This window comes from Podarcis liolepis (assembly GCF_965112155.1).
Source record: "Podarcis liolepis genome assembly, chromosome: 14".
Taxonomy (NCBI): Eukaryota; Metazoa; Chordata; class Lepidosauria; order Squamata; family Lacertidae; genus Podarcis; species Podarcis liolepis.
In genome coordinates this window covers 38,089,760-38,114,200 of record NC_139569.1, presented here as the reverse complement: position 1 = coordinate 38,114,200, position 24,441 = coordinate 38,089,760, and the positions used below count along the sequence as shown (strand labels likewise).

At 44.0% G+C, this 24,441-nt stretch overlaps 2 long non-coding RNA genes across 2 annotated transcripts; one reads left to right on the top strand and one right to left on the bottom strand.

The window, feature by feature from the left end:
• Positions 1-894: 894 nt before the first annotated feature.
• LOC310693794 lies at positions 895-3,527 on the bottom strand. The gene is made up of 3 exons (XR_014519389.1): positions 3,355-3,527; positions 2,914-3,087; positions 895-1,613 (listed from the first exon to the last, which is right to left on the bottom strand). It is a non-coding gene; the product is annotated as an uncharacterized lncRNA (long non-coding RNA).
• A 6,897-nt stretch (positions 3,528-10,424) lies between these two features.
• Positions 10,425-14,710, top strand: LOC310693420. Its single transcript, XR_014519159.1, has 3 exons — positions 10,425-10,473; positions 10,572-10,681; positions 14,680-14,710. It is a non-coding gene; the product is annotated as an uncharacterized lncRNA (long non-coding RNA).
• The last annotated feature ends 9,731 nt before the right edge of the window (positions 14,711-24,441 follow it).

The window sequence follows — 24,441 nt, the reverse complement described above, 5'->3', positions numbered from 1 at the left end:
AATTTTTCAATCACCCTTGGGGGGTGTAAGAAGGCATCATTTTCTCTTCTGCCCTGTGTTTGTCAGTTGCAGCGCTGTTTCCATGCTGCTGCAGTTCGCCTTGAACCAAAAACTACCTAACTTACATAATTTAATGGCATAAATTCATCTGTCATTACGTTGTTCCACGCCCAGGAAACACTGGGCAAATGGAAGGGGGGGAAACATATGTTGTGTTTCATTTGCAGATTGAAAGCAGCAGCAACAATGAATGCTAATAACATAATTTTTCTGTACTATAGGTAACAATGCCTTCAGCTCTTTTAAAGCCCTATACAAAAATACAACAACTCTGTTCTCTGTTTTCATTGAAAAGTTTTTTAAAATTTTATTTACTTTCATAGTTATCCTCACAAAAGATTTTGAATTTTCATGCTTGCCGAGAAACCACTGCATGATCTCACTGCTTCCCCTGCTTCATCAGTTAACAATCTGATCCTATCCGAATTCACTCAGAGTTAAGCTCTGCTGTGTTCATTGGGGCCTACTCCCAGCTATGCATGCAGAAGATCCCAAGCTGAACAGAATTTCTTTGGAGAAGCCCATGGTTATATGTGTGGCGATCACACAGGGTCCCCGGACGTTTCACCATCTATTGATCCCTGTGCCACCACTAGATTTCTCGCTGCCACCACCCAGGCCCTACCTGGTAAAATACTGAGTCCAGTCAGGTTTAAATTGGAACATAAACTTCTGTTTATTTATTGCAGTTTAACAAGCGTGTGGTTTCTTAAACGGTATTGGTCAATTACAATCATAGGGTGCCTATCCAGACCTATAACTTCCGCTACCTGCTCTCACTCACTAAACCACCTCTCAGATATTTGCTTGTCTTCCTAGCTTCTAACCGTTCCTGACTCAACTTATTTCTCTAAACTAACTCAACTACCCACAGACTCTATCCCAATTCACTTCCACTCCAACCAACCTCCCAACGAACTCCTCCCTTTGCCCCTTGCAGAGCTGGTTTTATAGTCCCTCTGACTCCACCCCCTGGGTTCTGATTGGGTAACCTGTTTAACTATTTCACCTCCAGCACTCTCATATCTTAACGTCACAATATGTTCAGTGGTTCTGCATGCAAAAGGTCCCAGTTCCAACCCCCAGAATCTTTAGGTGGAACTGATCAACCCTCTTGCTTTTAATCCCAGACAGCCAATGCTGCTCCATTGTGGACAGCTCTGGGCTTGACTCTGCATAAGTCAGCTTCGTCTATTTATTGACGAATTTCCTGGCACAAACTTCGCACTCTGTGATGTACTCCACTTAGGGCAAAGTGGGGCATTCAAACCGAGAGAATGATGAATTTGGTTTGCTGGAATGTGAGGCTGCAGGATGGCGGCCGTCCCTCGCACATAGTAATTTCTCCACAGTCTGCAGTCTCCATGAAAATACTAATCAAAGACAGATGCTTCCCTTGTTATAAATAATCACTGCTCCTTGCACGGGCCAGGAAGAAGAAGGGGCGGGAGACCACGTTGTTTAGACTGGTGTTACTTAACTTTCTTGGACCTCTGTATCCCTTGCCTGTCCTTTTTCATCTTCCCCCTGTCTTTCTAATTTTCGCTATTCACCTGAGGAAATAAAAGGAGCAGGGAAAATATTTCTTGGCACAATCTGAAGCCCCACCGGATTACCCTATACAGTGAAATTAAATGCACATGACATGAGAAAAGGGTGTGTGTCTTTTTATTTTGTTTTTTTTAATAGGGGAAAGAATAACGATCAGGACTTATTCCCAGACCAAAATCTTCCCTGTACTTTCCCCAGGTCTTTATGAGACAGGGACCTTTTCCTGCAAACAAACCAGCCCTACTAATGAGATTCTTTGGGCTAGATCCCAAAGTGCTACTTTAAGACATGTCCAAAGGCTTGAGCAAACTCAGGAAGGTCCCCCCCCCCCGGCACCCAAAATAAAATAAAACAAATCATCTTTAAACTGTAGACCCCTCGTGTAGCATAAAACTCCACTTTGGAAATTCCTCAGCTGTGTCTTTCTATGCTATGCATCAGAGCAAGAATAAGAAGTGGGCTGCTGTTAACCACTAAATATTTACGCTGAAGGGAGGGATATAAATTATTGCTACTATTTTTTTTAACATCATCATCATTATTGATTTACTAATCACCTTATGAACCACCATGATGTATTAGGGCTGCCATACGTCCGGATTTTCCAAGGCAGAATTGATGCCCAGGGGAATTTCCGAAATGTGGCGCTTTGTCCTCGATCTTAGGCAAGTCAATTGGAAAATCGTGGTCTTTGGCTTTTTTTGGAGGGGGTGTGTGTCCTGAAATATAGGCGTATGCATAAGATAATTAAAAAGCCAAAGCAACAAATACATTTAATACAAGATCAGAACACTAACAAGTGGGTGCTCATGGTAAAGACCCTTTGGACCAGCAGGGGAAACCTGCTGGACACAATTTGTTGGCCTAGATATGTGTCACCCTTACAGTGGGCCCATTAACCCGGGGTCTCCTGCTGAGTGACCTTAAGCTCTCTCAGGGTGCCTTGAAGATACGTGTGTGATGTTATGGAAATTACAGGGGGGGGCACATCTTTAAAGTTAAATGTTACAGATATTATGCCTGAATGTATCCTTTCAACTTGACAGCTCAGGGAAGTTACCTAGCTTTAAAAATAATATAAAATCAACTCCTTTGCCAGTTTCCTCCATGCCAAAGCTATTTTCCCCTTGAAAAAGGACTCCAGGAAGTTCCCAGAGGTGACAATTGCTGGGCTCATTCTTAGCCAAGGGAAGCCAAATCTCATCACCTGACTTGTCTCGGGCTCCAGACATGCAAAGGAACTTCTATTGTACTTTTGGGTGGTGGGTACTTAAGACATATTTGTCTATGCTAATTTTATACCTGAGTCTTGCCCTGTCATGTCTGCTTATGCTAATCTTGTACCAAGGACTTGTCTGGACATGCTTGCCAAGGTTAACCCCTCCCCTTTTGTGACATGTCAGTGATGTAGCAATGATGTAGCAATGATGCTGTATGAACTGTATTCTGGAATATGATGGGGAAGTATTAAAAGTCCTTGTGTTAAGTTGTGGGTAAACATATCAGATGACACAGCGATTCTCCAAGCAGCTCTTGTTTATTCACAGGTCAGAACAGAACTGAACTGAACTGAAGGGTCAGCCAGCCTGCTTATATAGAGCTCCAGTACAACGTAACTGTAACAACTTTCTGTAACTATCCAATCACTGAACGTCACTTTCGATCCCTTATTTGCATATGTGGACCTGAACTATCTACAGTATCCCCCTGCTGGCCCAGGGTGAGAACTTCAGTACTTAACACCTTGTCACCCCATCCTCAGGGTTCAAAATTCCTCTTTGAGCCTGTTGCGCAATAAACTGATCTACGGCTATTTGCTCCAGTTGGTGGCTGGACTCCTTCCTTTATTCCGCAGGGACCCGCGGGCTCTGCCCGACGAGCTGGGTGACAGAGCAGCCTCACACCTAGATTTTTCCGTAACATTTTATAAAACCAACCAGTTGGCCAAGGGGACTGTTTTGCACTTACAAGCCTCCCCCCACTGTGGGCAAGGAAGGGGCAGTTTGAGTGGCATATAAGGCTTTGGCTTGGATCCTTAGTCTAAGGAAGTGGGTGGTGGCCCCTCCCACACCATGATAACAGGGTATCCCCTTAAAAGGAGCTTCTTGTCCAGACTCCTGGCTTGGGGGATGATGGGCAATAGCACCCCTAAATGGTGAGCTTGGAGGGTTGCCTGGAATTGATGCAATCTGTAAAAATGCTCAAGCCCACCAATCACCAACCAGTAGGTGGGTTTGTTGATTTTAAGCAACATACCCAATGCCTACACTGAAACCTTCCAACACAATAACGTTGTGGCCTGCTTAAAGCCCAAGAGTGCTGTTGTGTCTTATTTCTATGTCAAAATAAAGCGCCCTGCAGATGGCCACAGAGAACGGATGAAAACAGGGACATTTCTCACTCCCCCACAACTGAACCTTCTTGACACCCCCATATTTTTTTTTGTCGTTGTCCCTCCAGCATTTCCTATCGGAAGAAGGACGAGTGTCACCAACAGGACGCAGCAAATACATCCTCCCTAAAAAAAACAACACCAACCCTAATCCTGATTTTATTTTATTTTATTCTTTGGTAGGTTTACAAGAAGTAAAACACTCACCAATCGTGAATTTTAGAAAGGGGCACGATTAGACGCGGAAGTACAAAGCATTTTTAAAAAAATCAAAAAATCAGAACTCTTTGAAATCCACTCTACAGTTGTACCTCGGGTTAATAACTTAATTCGTTCTGGAGGTCCGTTCTTAACCTGAAACTGTTCTTAACCTGAAGCACCAGTCTAGCTAATGGGGCCTCCCGCTGCTGCTGCGCAATTTCTGTTCTCATCCTGAAGCAAAGTTCTTAACCCAAGGTACTATTTCTGGGTTAGCGGAGTCTGTAACCTGAAGCGCCTGTAACCTGAAGAATCTGTAACCCGAGGTACCACTGTACTCCCCCTTTCTTCCTGCTTAGGGTGGACTGCCCTTCAGAGCTGGTGCGTCACATGGGGCTGGCCTATGACGGCCACAGCCTCTCCCTCTTTCCAGTAGCCACTACAAGCAGTCCAAAAGAGGAGGCTGGTGGTGGCGGCCAAGGAGAGCCAATGGATGCTCCGACTTGTTTACAGCAACCATTAATATTAGTACAATATTTCAGTAGCTCTCTGTTCTTCAGCAGCATCACTTTCTAGATTTAATATCCAATTCAAGCAAACAGATAGCTGATAAGCATCCAGTCAAAGCTGGGAGGCCCAGCTTATCAAAATCCATCTCCTTAAAAATTGCTTCAAATTCAGGAATGGTTGCTGCACACAGACAAACACAAGTCCCTCTCATATTTCAGCACGAAGCTCCCAGAAAAGCATCTGTTTTACTCATCAATAATTTTTCAGGGAGATAAGAGGAGTCCGATGAATTGGAAAGCTGTTGGTTTGGGATAGGTTTCCTTCTCACTTCACACAAAATACCCCCCCCCCCTTTTCTTCTGCAGATAGTAGAATCTGTGCACCTGGAGCTATCTATATTTCCTTCTTAATGTCTAAGACAGTACAGTGGTACCTTGGGTTAAGTACTTAATTCGTTCTGGAAGTCCGTACTTAACCTGAAACTGTTCTTAACTTGAAGCACCACTTTAGCTAATAGGGCCTCCCGCTGCTGTGCCGCCGGAGCACAATTTCTGTTCTCATCCTGAAGCAAAGTTTTTAACCCAAGGTACTATTTCTGGGTTAGCAGATTCTGTAACCTGAAGCGTATGTAACCTGAAGCGTATGTAACCCGAGGTACCACTGTAGTGGGAAAGCTGTAGTCCTGCGAATGTTGATGGAAGCTTGGACTCCAACTCCCATCACCCCCTATCATTGGCCATGGTGGCAGAGACTGATGGGATTTGGAGTCCCACAACATCAGGGAAATGAATTTTCCCTGCCTCTTGTTTAAAAGATTAGCTCTGCAATCCAAGACTATGGTTATGAATGATGTCGTCAGGGGCACTTACAGACATATTTCAAGCATTCTTCAGTAAGGGACCAAGGAACACGGATACATTGCTACATTTGGAACGCAGCAAGGGTCTTAAAAATAGACCTCTATTCCTCTAACAGAATGACAACACCCCGAGTTCTCTGAGAAAAGGGATTGATTTGGGGTCTCTTAACAACTCTTAGCACCCTTAACAAAGCACAGTCCAAAGGATTATTATGGGGAAGCCATAATTGTTACAGTAGTATCAATGTGTTTTCAATGCACAGTCGTGCCTTGGTTGTCGAACAGACTGCATTCCGGAAATCCGTTCGACTTCTGGAACTGTTCGAAAACCAAGACACAGCTTCCAATTGGCTGCAGGCGTGTCCTGCAGTCAATCCAAAGCCGCAGAAGCCGCGCCGGATGTTCAGCTTCCGAAAATTGTTCAAAAACTGGAACACTCACTTTCCGATCCTTCTGGAGCCGAAACGTACAAGTTCCAGGGCGTTCGACAACCAAGGTATGACCATATGGTGTGAACATAGTCTTCCCCATTCTGGAGAGGTGTATTTCTATTTAAATTACAGCCGTTGTTTCTAAATGTGTGTTTCTACATATACATAAGCATAGGCAGATATTATGCAAATCTCTGTCCTGTTCTGTTCTCCCTTTTGCAGTTGCATTTCCGCTTTTTGACAATGTGCAAATAACCGCACTAAATATACCCTTGATTCATCCGAAGCTAGCGACAAGAAATAGACCTCATCTTTCTACCCCACGAACAACCTTCCAGAAACTATTTAAGGATACCAAATGGTTTTCATTCTCTGAATTATTTCCTCTTAAATTAAACCTGCAGTACGTCATTTTGTTTCTGATTTAAAGCTTGTGCAAACATTATCTCTCTGGAGACTGGTGCATGGTTAATTCCTTCTCCTGGTTCTGGAGAGATAATGTTTGCAGAAGGTTTTAGTCCAAGGGCCACGTTTCCTCATCAGCAACCTTCTGGGGGCCACACCTCAGTGGTGGGAGGGGCCAAAGACAAAAGTGGGTGGAGCCATAGAAGCCACTTTCTTTTCTGTAGCAGGCTTTAGGCTACATTTCAGCCATTGAAGGCAGATGGTTCTAAACACACACACCATCTAGCAAGCAAGGAACATTATCACAGGGCACCCTTTAGTGAGTTCAAAGTGGCCCTTTAGGGGCAAAGCACTTGACAAGAGTGCAGAGCAGGCATTGCGGGAGCATTATTTGGGAAAGGGGCATGGCGACCACCACCAAATCCCAGGACTCAGCTACATTAGTAAAGAAATGATTTCAATGCGCTATAAACATGCAACACCAGATGGCGCCAGAGAGCAGGAAATTTTTATATGCGCTTTTCCATAGGGTGTTTTTTTTATAACTAATTTCTGACTTGAGGGACATGGGTGGCGCTGTGGGTTAAACCACAGAGCCTAGGACTTGCCGATCAGAAGGTTGGTGGTTCGAATCCTCGCGATGGGGTGAGCTTGGTCCCTGCTCCTGCCAACCTAGCAGTTCAAAAGCACGTCAAAGTGCAAGTAGATAAATAGGTACCGCTGCGGCGGGAAGGTAAACGGTGTTTCCGTGCACTGCTCTGGTTTGCCAGAAGCGGCTTAGTCATACTCACCACATGATCCGGAAGCTGTACGCCGGCTCCCTCGGTCAATAAAGCGAGATGAGCGCCGCAACCCCAGAGTCGGCCACGACTGGACCTAATGGTCAGGGGTGCCTTTACCTTTACTTAATTTCTGACTTATTTATAGCACCGCCCCCCATGTATAGATCCACCTCTCAGTTTTCTACTTTCCCATACTCACTGAATGTGATCAGTCTTCATGCCCGGTTCCCCTTCCCCTAGGCTTTGTTCCAAAGGATTTTTGGGTACTTCTCCATCCCTTGGGCTTCTGGCAAGCATCACCTTCTTTTGCAGTATGGTGCTGTGCTGACTAGATTCATACTCATCAGGGCACACCCGTAGCACCCATTTAAAGCATATGGCTCCCCGCAAAAAATCTTGGGGACTGTAGTTTGTTAAGGGTGCTGGGAGTTGTAGCCCGGTGGTGGGTAAACGGCAGTTCCCAGGATTCTTTCGAGGAAGCCCTGTACTTTAAATGTACAGTAGGTGTGGCCAGAAGAATTTGCCATCAAATTTGCTGGGTGTCCTAGAGGATTCCTACTCCTCATTTTTGGGAACTGAGAAAATTTCCATCTTACCTTTTCAAGCATAAAAGTGACCTGCATCTGGAAGTTGAATCCAGAAGAAAACGAGGGAAACAATGAAGTGTGGTGAACTGTGGAACACTTTCCCTGCTTTTCTTTAATTTATTTCTTTATTTTGCAAACAGGCATGTATTTATTGAATGAGCAAGTGTTTCTGAGCTATATTACCTAATGGCTCGGGTATTTTAAGTGAATAAACCTGGTGTTGCTCCCTCAAACTTCCATCAGCGTCTCTCCCACCCACCCCTCCTTTTCCCCTTTTCAGTTTCTGTTTTATTCAGTGTTTTTTGTTAGTGCTGCTGCCAAGCTTGTCAAACTGCTGGCAAAAGCATTTGTTTGTGTAGTAAGATGGCTGTAATCTTTCTCATGTGCTATTTTTGGGGCTTTGGGAAGTGGGAAAAAAGAAAAGGTCCCCATCTCCAAGTTCAGACCAGCTGAATTATTTGGAAGTCCAGTCCATTGATGTGTGTACGTGTGTTGTTTTCGTGTGTGTGTGTGTGTGTGTGAGAGAGAGAGAGAGAGAGAGAGAGAGAGAGAGAGATGCATATATATAATATATTTGTAATTGGCTATACAGTGGTACCTCAGGTTAAGAACTTAATTCGTTCTGGAGGTCTGTTCTTAACCTGAAACTGTTCTTAACCTGAAGCACCACTTTAGCTAATTGGGCTTCCTGCTGCTGCCGCACCGCCAGAGCACGATTTATGTTCTCATCCTGAAGCAAAGTTCTTAACCTGAGGTACTATTTCTGGGTTAGTGGAGTCTGTAACCTGAAGCGTATGTAACCTGAAGCGTATGTAACCCGAGGTACCACTGAATTGCGAATTGAACAAGGTTCTTACATTTGGATCTTCCAGGAAGGAAAATTCGGATTCCTTGTAGCTGAAATTACAAGATGAACCAGGACTTGGCGTATTTATGATTATACTGTGCAACAGTATAGCCAGAATTCAGTATCTGATTTTATTTTATTTTTTGCCCTTTAAGTTGATGATACTGTTGTTTTCACCCATCAACACATAAAATAATAATCATAATAAAATCATTAACACATCAAAAAAAATATAATCATAAAATAAAGAACAAATGACCTACGCTGACGGAGATTAATTTTTTGAAAATTTCAAGATAAGCTTGAATTTGTGCGCAATCCTTTTCAAATTGTGTAAGAGGGTGTGAGAGGATGTCATAATAAATAAATTATGGAAATAATAACATTATTTCATATTGTATGCCAGCATTTGTAAGCATTTATGTCAGGGAAGAGGAAGGTTTCTTTTGGCCATAGGGCAACTGCTCCACAGTCATGTTGCTACATTCATACAAGAAGCATCAAGTCCATATGGTTTCTAAATAGCCCCTTTCGCTCTTCCACACCAAGGCTGCATCTGCACTATACATTTAAAGCGGTATTATGCCACTTTAAGCAGTCGTGGATTCCTCCAAATAATCCTGGGAACCCCTATTCCCCTCAGAGCTACAATTCCCCAAATTCCCTAGGAAGAAGGTTTGATTGTTAAACCCCTTGGAGAACTGTAGGCCTGTGAGGCAAATAGGGGTCTCCTAGCAACTCTTTGTTGTTTAGTTGTTTAGTCATGTCCGACTCTTCATGACCCCATGGACCAGAGCATGCCAGGCACTCCTGCCTTCCACTGCCTCCCACAGTTTGCTCAAACTCATGCTGGTAGCTTCGAGAACACTGTCCAACCATCTCATCCTCTGTCATCCCCTTCTCCTTGTGCCCTCCATCTTTCCCAACATCAGGGTCTTTTCCAGGGAGTCTTCTCTTCTCATGAGGTGGCCAAAGTATTGGAGCCTCAGCTTCACGATCTGTCCTTCCAGTGAGCACTCAGGGCTGATTTCCTTCAGAATGGATAGGTTTGATCTTCTTGCAGTCCATGGGACTCTCAAGAGTCTCTTCCAACACCAGAATTCAAAAGCATCAATTCTTCGGCAGCCAGCCTTCTTTATGGTCCAGCTCTCACTTCCATACATCACTACTTAGAACCTTATAAAAACCCCACAGTTCCTAGGATTGTTTGGAGGGAGGCTGCCTAAAGTGGTGTGATAGTGCTTTAAATGGGGCCTAAAATTCAACATCCCAGTATGAAGGGTGGGCCAGTATTGCTTTGAAGGATCCTTATTTCACCAAGGTCCAGAAGGACCAACGTACGTGTGTGTGTGTGTGTGTGTGTAAAAACCTTGCAATCATAAAACAGAAAGGAAAGCTAGACACCGGGATCTCTCTGCCAGATGAGCCTCGTGAAACAAATGGCTGGAACTACCTGGGACGACGAGGGCTCACGGCAAAGTGATCCCTCTTAATGAGAAGCAGAGCTTGCCATGTGCTAATCAGAAGTTGCTGCCGATCTAACCCGTCCTGTCACTTTTATAAGGGGAGCGCCCCGAAGGGCAACTGGAAAGGGAAAAGGAAGGAGGCTAACGATCGCATATGAAAGCAGCTCGTTCCTTGCTGGGTCTCCGACTTCAAACAATGCGGCGCTTTTATGACTTTTTTAAAAAAAAAATTGGGAGTGTGACTTGAGCTTGGATCCTTTTCATCTGGCAAGTGGTGTGTGTGTGTGTGTGTGTGTGTGTGTGTGTGTGTAATTTGTTATCATTCTGCTTCTTATTAGAATGGCAGGAGAGGTTCAGTTCCAAGGAAGAAACAGAAATACAACATGTAAGTGTATTGTTTGAGACACTATTGTTCCTTTTCTTTTTTTTAAAAAAAACACCAGTGTTTTGGGATGTTTTTACCTGTGTTCTCTCACTTTAAAGAAATAAATAAATCCAAGCTGTCATGCTCATGTTGAACCATTCTGGAGAGAGATACTCAAAACAAAAGAAGTTGCCTTGCGCTGAGACAGACTGTTCATCCATCTACCACGGTATTTTCCACATGGAGTGACAGGCACTCCCCTGGGTTTCAGATTTTCCCAGCCTTACCTTGAGATGTCAGAATCTGGGGTCTTCTGCATGACAAGGAAATGGATTGTTATGAATTGTAGGTGCCAGGTTTCCCTAAATTCCTGGATTTAGTAAGTGTTAGAATTGAAGTAAGTGGTAGAATGTAAGTCAGACACTTAATTGTTGGGCTCAGGTTCCCATGTTCAGGAAATCGCCTGGGAAAAGAGCCATTAGGAAGAACAAAAGGAAGGTAATGGGAGATTAACAAAGCAAGTACTCTGTGTTGGCCAGCAGGTGGGTATGAGCCCCTCCTTCAACAGAGATAGTTAGCGGAGATGAAGCAGGGTTGAGCAGATGGGGATGGCGTAGGCAGGAGGAAAATAGTGGCACTCTGTTAAAAGCAGCAAGCTGGAGCTGAGGGCTAGAGCTATGGAGGAGGATAGAACGACTGACAGCTATTAGTTATGGTGACTATGTGAAACCTCCATATTCAGAGGTAGTCTGCTTCTGAATACCAGGTTCTTGTATAGTCCACAGGGCTTACTCCTCAGAAAGCATGTACAGAATTCAAGCCATTTATTTTTGTTCTTCCTGTTCTAAACTGTATTAAACAGTCTTTTTGAAAATGTTTTTTAAAAAACTTACTCTCCTTCCTTGCCCTTTAATTTCCTTTTTTGCCTGGTTATCAATATGTTTTGTGTAAATAATAATAATAGTAATAATAATAATATACAGATAAGGGATGATATTCAATATTATAGAGAAGACTCACTGAGATCAGTAAGTTGCTTACACCCAGTGATTCCCATGAGTCTATTCTGAGTATGAAGAACATTGGATACCACTCATTATTATTATTATTTTGTGTGTGTGTGTGTGTGTGTGTGTGTGTGTGTGTGTGTGTACACACACAAAACAATACTGATCACCATGAGAAAAGGGAAAAAAAATTCTAGATCCATTGAATTCAATGGACTCAAACTGGTGTGTGGTTTAGGCCTCAGCTACACCATACATTTAAAGCAGAATCATATCACTTTATAAGCAGTCACATAAAGGTAAAGGACCCCTGACCATTAGGTCCAGTCGTGACTGACTCTGGGGTTGCAGCGCTCATCTCGCTTTATTGGCCGAGGGAGCCGGCGTACAGCTTCCGGGTCATGTGGCCAGCATGACTAAGCTGCTTCTGGCGAACAAGAGCAGTGCATGGAAATGCTGTTTACCTTCCCGCCAGAGTGGTACCTATTTATCTACTTGCACTTTGACATGCTTTTGAACTGCTAGGTTGGCAGGAGCAGGGACCGAGCAACGAGAGCTCACCCCGTCGCAGGGATTCGAACCGCCAAGCTTCTGATCAGCAAGTCCTAGGCTCTGTGGTTTAACCCACAGTGCCGCCCGTGTCCCTCGCAAGCAGTCACATGGCTTCCCCCAAAGAATTCTGGGAGATGTTGTTTGTTAAGGATGCTGAGAGTCGTTAGGAGACCCCTATTTGGCTCACAGAGATACAATTCCCAGTGTGGTTAAACAGTCAATCTTCCTTCCCAGGGAGCTCTGGGTGTTGTAGTTCTGTGAGGGGAATGGTGTAGCGGATGTCTCCTAATAACTCTTAACAAACTACAGTTTCCAGGATTCTTGGGGGGAAGCCATGACTATTTGAAGCAGTATGATACTGCTTCAAATGTATAGTGCAGATGGGGACTCAGTTGGATACCAACCAGGTTTTTTTGTAATCCTGTATTCCAGCATGGCAATCTAATTTGGGGGGGGGGGGGGAGAACCCTGCCCTTGATGAATCCAATAATGTTGCCATTATAGGAAAAGAGATTGACAGCAAACAATTTTTGCGGTTGCTTTGTGGTATCCATACAGCGGTATAATAGCAGTCTATATTGTTTGCCGCAGTGAACCCTTCCATTATTTATTTTGATCTAGCTGTGGGTCTAATGTACTAGTCAATCATATGCTAGTTCTTTGTTGTTAAACCATTATCCAGACTGTTATGTATCTTTGGATCTTTGTTGCCATACTGTCCCGCTTTCCCAGTCCTGATTTAAGGCTTGTTTTACTTGGCTCGTAGTAACTGTGAGAAAATCAATAATCATTTATTTCCATTAAGTGGCGAGCAGCTTTTATTGCATTCCTGAAGTTTAAAAATAGCAAAGCGGAGTAGGGTTTCCTGAAAATTTCTGCAATTACACCAAAGCCCTCCAAAATAAGCAATATGTGAATTCTCAGACTTTGATGGCCGTATTTTAACAGTGGACGCGGTTGATCTCTGAATGCATCGCTGAAAGTGAGATTCTTAATCAACAGGGGCTTTATTAATATTATTATTCCAGAGAGGAGATGTGAAGGCTGTATTTTTCTGTGCTCTTACTTTGGATTTACAATTCTTCAACCAACCAGCATTGACAAAAGCACATATATTAGAACTTAAATATGGATACATCTGTGAAAATAACATACAAAAATGCACTATATTGTGAGAAAATGCTCCCAAAAATATTTGAGTTATTCAAAACTGCACACAAAATTGTACTTATTAGGAGAAATTTGCACAAAAATGCTGAAGAGTTCACGAGGATTTTTTCCCCCAAAAATGAAAATTGCTGAGGAAATATGGAGAACTGAACTGAAAATTGGAAGGAGGAGAAATGGAATGAACTAAAATCACCAGATTCTTCCATCCCTAGGTATCACTCTACCAATAAATTAGCATATTCAGATTTTTTACAAATCTGTGTCCTCGTGTTGCGCTTTTGGTGATGCACATCTCCATCCCAAACCACAGAAGACTTTCAAGGTAAGTACCAGCAACACCTTTAATCAAGCCCAGAATCACTAGCCAGTAAAACAGAAGCGATGACAGAGTCTGATGTTCCAGCAAACTGCCTCTGTGTTTCATCACCAGCCCTTGAAATGGCTGAAGTTTCCAACTGCGGCAAGTCCTTGGATGAATAAAATACCAGTTGCTGAGAATCACAGGCAGGGAAAGTGCTGTTGAACTCATGTCCACCTTGTGGGCTTCCCAGAAGAGGCATCTAGTTGGTTGCTGTGAGAACAGAAAGCTGGACGAGATGAGTCTTTGCATGGTCCAGCATGGTCTTATATAAAACCAATGAGCTAGCTAGATATAGATGCTTCTCAGCATCTTAGGTCTCCAGCTGTTTTTGGACTACAACTCCCATCATACCTAACAAGATCAGTGGTCAGAGATTATGGAAACTGTAGTCCAAAAACAGATGTAGACCCAAGTTTGGGAAACACTGCTTCTGAGGAACAAGCACATACCCATCAACTGCCCCATTTTAAGTGGGATATCCTGGAATCACAGAACCCAATCCCAGCTTCTGTTTGATTTCCAGGTGTCCCCTTTTTTTGGTCCAGTGCTCTGATGCAAGTCCTTGCACCAGAGCAGTGGACCAAAAGACTCCCACTCTGGCACTCATGAGGAGAGTCGTGGCAGAGTGTCGAAGGTCCAGCACTCTGATACGACACTATGATGAACTCAGAGTGCCAGCGCTGTGCTCTTGCCCCACTCTTTCACCCTGCGCTCCTCTCACCCCACATTTTTTGGGGTAAGAGTGTGGCACAGGTCACATGACCCACCCGGGAGCAACACGTGTCACGATTTCAGGTAAGGAAATGTCGGATGGTATGAGCCTCACATATTCCTAACCTTCCAAAATGGTGTCCTTCCCACATTTCTCTGCTCTAAGAATGAGCCAGAGAGCATCAAGGATCAATTTGTTAAAGGATGATGACCCTCATGTTGCAGATTGTCTGCGTTTGGATTCTGCGGTTCACCAGAGAGGCTCCTTAATGAGAAAAACAGGCGACAGGATAAGCAGGAAGCCAAAATAAAGCATTAGGTGGGGTGTTGGGTCAGCAAGCTGACATCTGCTTGAGGTTTCAACTTCAAAGCTGCAAAGCTTAAACTTTTCTGCCTTTTTTTTTTTTTGCTTTGTGGCATAAATAGTTCACAGTGCTAATGGCAGGAAGAAGAAGGGCTCCCTTTCAAGCACCAGGTAGTGCCGTTCCCCAAGCAAATGTTTCTTCTGAGACATATGGAGGGCATACCTTAAGTAAGCATGAGTCATGCGTGAGAACTCCAGCTTGACTTTCTGCTGAAGGCGAAAGATGAATACAGCCACAGATCACCATGCAACAATGAACTGTGGTAGTTTTATGTCTGGAAAAGTTATTCCACGCTCCATAATACTTGGCAGGTTATGAAGGAAGGTTCATGATTGAAGGCAATGAGCAAGATCTAAATTAGCTCAACTTTCACCAACCTGGTAAGTGGGGGTAGAATACTGCCCTCCAGATTCCATTATGTTACCCACAGAATTTTTCCCAGGCCACACCTCCTTTCCACAGGCCACGCCCTTCACTGGTCTTGCTTTGCGCTCCAAGTGTTTCTTCCCGGCTGAAATGTGTCCTTGGTCTCTGATACTGTCAGGAGCGGGTGTCAGGAGCAGGTCAGTAATAAATCACACATCATCAGTGAAGTTACCATATTTTTCGCTCTATAGGACGCACCAGACCATAGGACACACCTTGTTTTAGAGGGGGAGAACAAGAAAAAAAATTCTCTCCCTCTCTGCGCAGCACCCCTTCAGTGAAGCGGCAGGAGAAACAAAGCCCCTTCCATTTCTCCTCCCGCTTAGCTGAAGGGGCACTGCGCCTTAGCTGAAGGGGCACCTACCCTTCAGTGAAGGAACCCAAAGCCTCCAGAGTGCAGAGGGAGCTCCCGCTGCACTCCGGAGGCTTCAGGTGGCTATCTTTGAAGCCTGGAGAGCGAGAGGGCTCAGTGCGCACCGACCCCTCTTGCTCTCCAGGCTTCAGCAGAAGGCAACCCAAAGCCTCCGGAGCGTGGCAGGAGCTCCCGCTGTGCTCTGGAGGCTTCGCGTTGCTATCGCTGAAGCCAAGGAGACTGCATTCGCTTCATAAGATGCACACACATTTCCCCTTAATTTTTGGAGGGGGAAATGTGCATCTTATAGAGCAAAAAATATGGTAACTCTTCATTAAAGGAAACAAGGTTTGCTCAGGAGGCCAGGATTAGTAAGCACATCAGCCTGTTCTGGTAGATCTTGCCTTTATGTGGACTGAATTTCCCCCCTTCCCACAGTTGCCTAAACCTCCTTCACCTATCCCCAGGTCCTTCCCAAGCATTCTGAGACTCCATCGCCTTTGCCTGTCTTTGCTCCTCCCTCTTCATACCCTTTCTGGTTCTCGGATACCAGGGGTGAGAGGAGCTTGTCACTGCCGGAGGGGGAGGCACTCTGGCTTCATCTCAAGCCTGACTCATGTCTACTTCTTGGCTTGTGCCTCTGTGTCTGATTCTGGATTTCTCTCCATCACAGTCTCTCCCAGCTCACTAAGCCCTGTGACCTCTTCAGCTTCTGACCCATCCTCCTCCCAGTCTTCTCCCTCTGACGACTCACTGCCATCTCACTACCAGTCCCTGGACTCTGAGCCTTCTTCCCTTGGGGGTTCCACAGCTGGCTCCTCCCACCGTTCCTCTGAGTCCAACCATGACAAATAATGCCCTTTGCTTGCTTAAATGGAGAATAATAATAATAATAATAATAGTAATAACAATAATTTATTATTTATACCTTTCCCAACAGAATATTAAAAACACAATAAAAGATCAAACATTAAAAGCTTCCCTATACAGGGCTGCCTTCAGATGTCTTCTAAAAGTCAGATAGTAGTTTATTTCCTTGATGGGAGGGCATTCCACAGGGCAGGCGCCACTACCGAGAAGGCCCTCCACCTGGTTCCCTGTAACCTCACTTCTCGCAGAGAGGGAACCGCCAGAAGGCCCTCGGTGCTGGACCTCAGTGTCCGGGCTGAACGAAGGGGGTGGAGATGCTCCTTCAGGTATACTGGGCCAAGGAAGTGTATGCAGAAAGCCAAACTCTATGTTATGCCTTATGCTCATTAAAAAAGAAAAAAAGGCTCTTTTGTAACTCTGATGTGCAACTACAATCACTGATGTCTGCACACTCAATCCAGATATTGCCTACATGTTGTGTATCATGCCTTGACTTTCACCATGCCCAGTACTTGTGGAAGAATACCATCCTCAATTCCCCAAAGTGTGTGGGTTTTTTTAATACTTCTGCCTCTTACTTGTCAATGCAATTTCCACCTCAATTGTCTGCAAGCTATTGATGTCCTGGGGCAATGGAGTAGCTTATTAGGCACTCAAATTACAAGGTTTTACAAAGCCCCTTTTCTCTGCCACTCTATAAAACCCCTCACATTTATCTTGGCAATACATAGAGGCATACAGTGCACCTCCTTAGAGGAACATAACATATGGACTCTCTGCGATGGACATTTAAAACGTCTTGAAGAAAATTGTTATGGCAATAAAACCGCAGCTCTTTCCCCCCCATATACTTTGACACCAGCTGCTATACTTTTTATTCACTTTGCTGCTGGTGACAGGGAACGGATGGGCAGAGACCAGGGAAATATAACACAGGTGGGACTTGTGAAATATTGCTGAATTAGACCACTTATAAGACACAGATGTTTTCTGTGTGCCTTAAAAAAAAAGTTTCTTAAAAAAAGGAGGACTTTTTCTTTAGCCCGTGCTTTAGTCTCATGCTTAATTTTGCATTTACTTAATCTCTAATGTGTCTCTGACCTTATCTTGGGCTGTATAGAATAATTAATCAATGGTTGTTTGATTACATAGTCAAACAACGTCAGCAGTTCGAATCCCCATGACGGGGTGAGCTCCCGTTGCTCGGTCCCTGCTCCTGCCAACCTAGCAGTTCGAAAGCACCTTTACCTTTACCTTTGTCTCATCTTAATTTTGCATTTACTTAATCTCCAATGTGTCTCTGACCTTATCTTGAATAGAATAGTATAGAATGCTGTTGTTTAGTCATTTTGTTGTTGTTGTTGAGTCGTTTAGTCGTGTCCGACTCTTCGTGACTCCCTGGACCAGAGCACACCAGGCACTCCTGTCTTCCACTGCCTCCCACAGTTGGGTCAAACTCATGTTAGTAGCTTCGAGAACACTGTCCAGCCATCTCGTCCTCTGTCATCCCCTTCTCCTTGTGCCCTCAATCTTTCCCATCAGGGTCTTTTCCAGGGAGTCTTCTCTTCTCATGAGGTGGCCAAAGTATTGGAGCCTCAGCTTCAGGGTCTGTCCTTCCAGTGAGCAGTATAGAATAGTATAGAATAATTAATCAATGGTTGTTTGATTACACAGAAAGCACAGAGCGTACAAAGTCAGATTACAAGACATAGGAGTGACATAGATTAATTGGGACAGAAAGGGGTGTGATCCTTAATTGGGAGCCCCGCCATTTCTAGGAGATGTGTTCTTTGTTCTCTCGCTGTGATTATTAAAGTTTCTAACTGGCAAGAAGACTCCTTTTCCTTTCTTCTGCTTATCTACTGCCACGGGGGGAGGAAGCTGATTCCCTGAAGCTTGACAGCCACGTTGCTGCTCAGTCTCTGCTGCTAACTACAGACAGGCAACTTCGATGCATCCTCTTGTGCTTCTTTGCTTTTAATCTGAACATGGACCAAGCAGACCATTAACTAGAGAATACAGTGGACGCTCGGGTTGCGAACGTGATCTGTGCAGGGGCACGTTCACAACCCACAGCCCAGTGTCTGCGCACACACGGGTTGCAATTTGATGCTTCTGCGCATGTGCAAAGTGCGATTTAGCATTTGTGCGCATACGCTGTTAGGATATTTCCGTTCCACCTTAAAAGGGAGCAGGATGTTTGTGTCACTGCCTGCGTATTTCCTGTTCACAGGATGTTTATGTTTGCTATTGCTTTCGTTCTCTCTCTGTCGAAGACACTGACGCAGAACAGTCATGTCTTGCTTTGTTCTGATCAACGCTGAATAAAAACTTGTAAATAATGCTCTCCTGGGTGCGACTTTTGCTGTGCATTATCTGCTGATAAGAGTGTGCATGAGCCCTGGAATGTGGCAAGGTATTTCCAGGAAACTCGTGTCGCTAATAGCTCATACTGCATGACTACAGGGATCGATGGATCGTCCAGCAGCCGGCTTGGGGGCCATGATGGACTTTATCTCCCTGGCAGTATCCCAACATGCGCGAGCTCTGAGACCTGGAAGTAACCTGTTCCAGTACTTCCGGGTTTCGGTGCATCCGTAACCCGAAAACGCAGAACCTGAAGCGTCTGTAACCCGAGGTATGACTGTATCTCCAAACAGAGGAGTGTCTTCTGTGACACATGACTCTTGGGAATCCCGCTGTGATGTTCAGATCAGGGTGGCCCATTCATGTTGCTTTCAGTAAGCTAGGAACATACTTGTGTGTCAGCCAACCCTGTTGAGGACTTGCGGGTAGATGTGTGACCATTGGTGCACATTGTGTGAAACGGCACAAAATCCAGGAAATTATTTTGGTGGCCTCCTTCTCCAAAAGCCTCTTAAGAAATCCATGTCATAACCGTGATCCCGCTAACCCCACCGGACAAAGAAGGGATCTGATTTTCTGTCACCAGGGTTAAATATGTGGACAGCTGAGATGTAAGCCTCCAGGATACGCTGCTTTATCTGATTGGTCTTGGTCTCGATCTGGCACTTGAAAGGGAGATTTTTCAAACAGAGGTCACTGTCTGAGCCCAAAGATTAGGGTGAGGTCAAGTTCACTTATGCTATCACTGTATCTTGTTACAGACGTAAAACAAAGTGGCATCTTATGAGGGTTATTCCAGTGAAGCTGCAGCGTTTGGGAGGTTTTCACTGAAAGCATTTTCTCTTTATTTATTTTTGAAACAGGGAAAAGTTCTACCTCCAGGAAGAACCAGTTACAGGCCAAAAAAATAAAAATTAAAACATCTCTGTGTGCTTTCCTGCTGAAGGAACAAAGGAAGACAGGACTTTTGTCCCTAAGCTCCAAGGTGCAATTTCTGTGCATATTTTCAAAGCGTACACTCAATCATAGTTTGTAAAACAATAACTCTGGCTTCTTCACATCAGCAAATTTGTTTGCAGGAGGAAAAAACAAACAGCAGAATCCTCTTTTCGCATTGTACCGGTGGAGTGGAAACACATACAGTATTCTTTGTATAAACTCCATGTTCCTCTTATGAAGAAAAAGGTGCATTTTGGAGCACAAAAAAAGCATTTGTTTCTTTGGGTTTCAGGGGGGCTTTCCCGATTTACTGCTTTGGTTTTAAGGTCTGTGGTTTAAGTAGTGAAGGCCACTTGGCAGCCTTCCCAAATTCTACTTAACTTGTTTAATTTTATTTAAACAGGACATTTATATCTTGCTGCTCTGGAGCACGGGGTGGTTAAGAGCAGAGATAAGTATAAAGAGCATAAAGCAAGTATAAAGCATCCTTTGAAAACACGGAATCCTAATCGAGCTACAAAAAAATCAATGCAATAGCATCTGTAAAATAACACCCCAAAAGTAATTCATCTGATGGGCCAACACCTTAGCCAAATACAGTGGTACCTCGGGTTACGTACTTAATTCGTTCTGGAGGTCCGTTCTTAACCTGAAACTGTTCTTAACCTGAAGCACCACTTTAGCTAATGGGGCCTCCCGCTACCGCCACACCGCCGGAGCCCGATTTCTGTTCTCATCCTGAAGCAAAGTTCTTAACCCAAGGTAATATTTCAGGGTTAGCGGAGTCTGTAACCTGAAGCACCTGTAACCTGAGGTACCACTGTAAAAAGATATTTCACCTCCTCTGAAATATTTCTACTGAAGATCGTGACAGAATTTCACTTGGAAGCATAGCTGTCAACGTTTCCCATTTTTTAAGGGAAATTCCCTTATTCTGAATAGGATTTCCCTTAAAAAAAGGGAAAAGTTGACAGCTATGCTTGGAAGGTGCCACCACCGAGAATCCCCTGTCTGGTCTCACCACCTTTGTTGCCTCTGTTGCAGGTGGGACAACGAGCAAGACCTGTCCCGCTTATCAAAATGCACATAACACCAGTTACTTGAGTCCAACGTCATTTAGGGCAGTGTTACTCAAAATGGTGGCCTGTAAAGTGATGCCAGCCCACGAGCCATCCTCTGCCAGTCCACAGCGAGTTTCTAGGAAAGAAAGAAACAACAGGATAATTGAAAAATCACACTGGAATTTGTTGTCGACAAAAGACATATAAAGGGCCCCATTACCTTCAGTAGCTTAGGGCCTCATCAAACCTAAATCCGGCCTCAGCCTGAGTTTCTCAGTCTTTGGTTTAGGGCTCTGTATTCTAACAGCAAAACTTTGAATTGGGCTTGGTAGCTCACATCCTTATTGTGTAAGGATAATAATGCTGCTTCTGGGACCAATTATCAACAATAACTTTATTGGAGTTGGGTATCTTCTGAGGCTTATCTGGACCTAACTTCCAACTATCAGTAACAGAAAGAAAAGTGAAAAGAAAGTTAATTGCTTTGTCCCTATAAGAGGCCATGTCAAAATGGCTTGACTGTACAGCTAGGGAACACGCCTCCCCAAATTCCCAAATGCCAGAAGCAATATATATCATGATATGAAACTTGTATAATCTGGTTACAGCTTCTCTTTTAGAAACCACCAGGCAAATTAATCCACCTGTAAATTGGCCCACTAAGCAAATAATAATAAACATCAGCATCTTTAAAAATCCTTCATCCCCCCATCTTTACACCAGCAGCTAATTAGGACGATGGAAAATTTAACGTTCAGTTTAAAAACAAACTGAAGCAAAGAACAAGCTTGGAGGGGGGTGAGTGGGAAAGCTGAGAATTACACTCTGACTATCATGGCTTCCAGGTACAGGAAGCTCCCTGGACCAGAGCTTTGCCCTTCCACTCATGGAAGGTGATGGAAGGGGTGACAGGGCAGAGCTTAGCATGCTTGAATTTGCCCCCCAAATTCCTTCGCTGGTTTTCCATGAAAGGAGGAATGGGTAGATAAATTCAATTCAGTTCACATTTAAAGGTGAACCTACCTAATATGCACTTTTCTGAAATAATATGAGAAGGGAAACACAGCCATCCCTTTGACATTCACGCTTCTCCGAATTTTGCAGCGCAGTTCTCCAGCCGAATAATGTGTTCAAAAAGGCATATGATGAGGTAAACTGTGCTTTAAAAAATGTATATATGAGTTTTAAAAGAAACAGATGCATTCTTTTAGAGCAATTTACCTCATAAAAATATGCTTATTGGACAAAATTGCATACAACCATGCAAATAGGAGAAATCCACACAAAAATGCTGGTGAATATTCATGACGGCTTTTAAAAGAATAGTGAACTGATGTGGAAATGTGGAGAACCGAACTTAATATTTGAAAAACTGAAATTGACAGGTCCTCCCTCCCACCCTCCCACCATCTCTCCACACAAACAGGATGCCCAAAGAAGGCCGGCAAATGGGCCAGGGTGATTAGGAAGGGGGTCTGCTGAAGGACATCTTACCCAAGGACCCCTAATATCTGAGGCTACCATTGCTTTCTATACATACTTTACTTCTGTGACTGTATGTTGGAATGCATTTGTGGGTTTTTCCCCCATTCTCAGTTATCACTGTTGTTGTGTTAATGTTGTAGGGGGAAAGAACTGCTATATCTGTTGGTAGCAGAATTCCAGAAGAGTAAGTCTATTATAGTCAAAGCACAGATTCATGTGGTATTTTATAGATAGCTGGGCTTTGGCCCATGGTTTCATTTTCAAGGTACTACAACTCTCTCTCTCTCTCTCTCTCTCTCTCTCTCTCTCTCTCTCTCTCTCTCTCTCGTGTGTGTGTGTTTGGGTGTGCTGTGTACTATCACTCAGTGATGTGGGGCGGAAAATTTTCTGGGAAACTTTCCAATGCCTTATTTTCCCATGGAAAAAACCTTCCATTTCATAAATTCATTCGTAACAATGAATTGATGCCAACTGCAAATACAATATTACACAAGCGAGGCAGTTTCAAAGTTTTTAGCTTTGTTAGCTAAATAAAAGTCAAATAAATGTGCTAAATGAGATCACTCTCTAGGGCAGGCTTCCTCCAACTCTGCCCTCCTGGTGTTTTTGGCCTACAACTCCCATGACCCCTAGCTAGCAGGACCAGTGGTCAGGGATGATGGGAATTGTAGTCTCAAAACATCTGGAGGGCCGAGTTTGAGGAAGTCTGCTCTAGGGCATCAGATAATTGTCTGGGGAAAAACTGATACCCCCCCCCCAAGCAAAGTAACATAATTTGCAAGTGAAACATGCCCCCACAAAAAAACCTACCCCATATCATTGCTGTCACTGCTAGTGGTAATAGATAGTTTTACAGAAAAAAAGGAAACACCTTGAGAACAGAGAGAGGCCTACCTCATTTTGATAGTAGAGGAGACCACAGAGAGGGAGGATCAATAGCGTTTAATTATTGTATATTGCTATTATTATTCAGCCTGAAACCAGTCACCAAAGATTTTCCTATGACATAAGGAAGTGTCCTTGGTTTCTCCCTGCAACATCACTACTTTGGATTTCGCGGGTGCAAATGTGTTAGAACAAGGTGTGAGCAAATTTTAACAAGATAATCTCTCCTGATGAATTAGCAGGGGTTATTTTTAGGAAGTTTGCCTAGCCTGCCAGGGAGATTTAATTGGCACGGCACACCTCACCAGTATATTTTCTCAAGTGCTGCTCTTGGGGTGGCGCCCGCGAGCTTATTATGGTTGGCAGACCACTTGTGTTTAATAGGGAGGGTTCTTGGGCTTAAACGAAGGTTTTCTTTCCTCTTCCTGCTTTACGTTCTATGCACTGGAAAAGTGACACATGTAGTAATTACATCTGCTGTGGGTTGAGAGGGAGTGGTTTCTTTAAAGCCACCTGCAGCAGTGGTGGGAATTTGAATGAGGGACACTTAACACACTGCAAAGTACCGGATTGTTTAGATGTGTGTGGTGCAAGCCACCCACTGATGGCTGGAAGTTGTTGCCTTAAGTTACGCCTCTGGCACACCCCAGAACTGAATGCATACCCTCCAACATTCGTCAGATGAAAATAGGAACAATTCCCAGTCCGCCCTCCAACTGACCCTATTCCTTGCCCCCTAGCAAAGCATTTCCACTCACACTACACCAACAGAATACAGTCGAACATTCATTCTCGAACGGCTTAGTTGGCGAACAAATCGGTTCCCAGACGCCGAAAACCTGGAAGTAAGTGTTCCAGTTTTCGAACGTTTTTTGGAAGCCAAACATCCGACCTGGCTCCCAATTGAATGCAGGAAGCTCCTGCAGCCAATTGGAAGCCACACCTTGGTTTTCAAACAGTTTTGGGAATCGAATGGACTTCTGGAATGGATTGTGTTCGAGAACTAAAGTACCACCGCACAGCATGAACACCCTCCACTGCCCTAAGAAAACCCTTTAATTCCAATTTTGTTTTATTCTATTCTTTGGTAGATTTACAACAAGAAAAACTCACACCAATAAATAAATTTTAGAAAGGGGCAAGATTAGATGTGGACGCACAAAGCGTTTTTATTTTTAAAGCAGGAGTCCATGCACTCCCAGTGCACTTTTCATGGTTGTGTTCCAAACAGTCCCAAGTCTTGCAGAACCAAGAGTTGTGCAACTGAAAGAAGACCATCTTGACTGGCAAAATTCTTTGTTAATTTTTAGATTGGTTTTGTTGGGGGACAGATGGGCAGATGAGCACAGAAGATTCGCCACCGTACTGTGAGATTTCTCACCACAATTAAACCACAAAGATGAGAGAGAGAGAGAGAGAGAGAGAGAGAGAGAGAGAG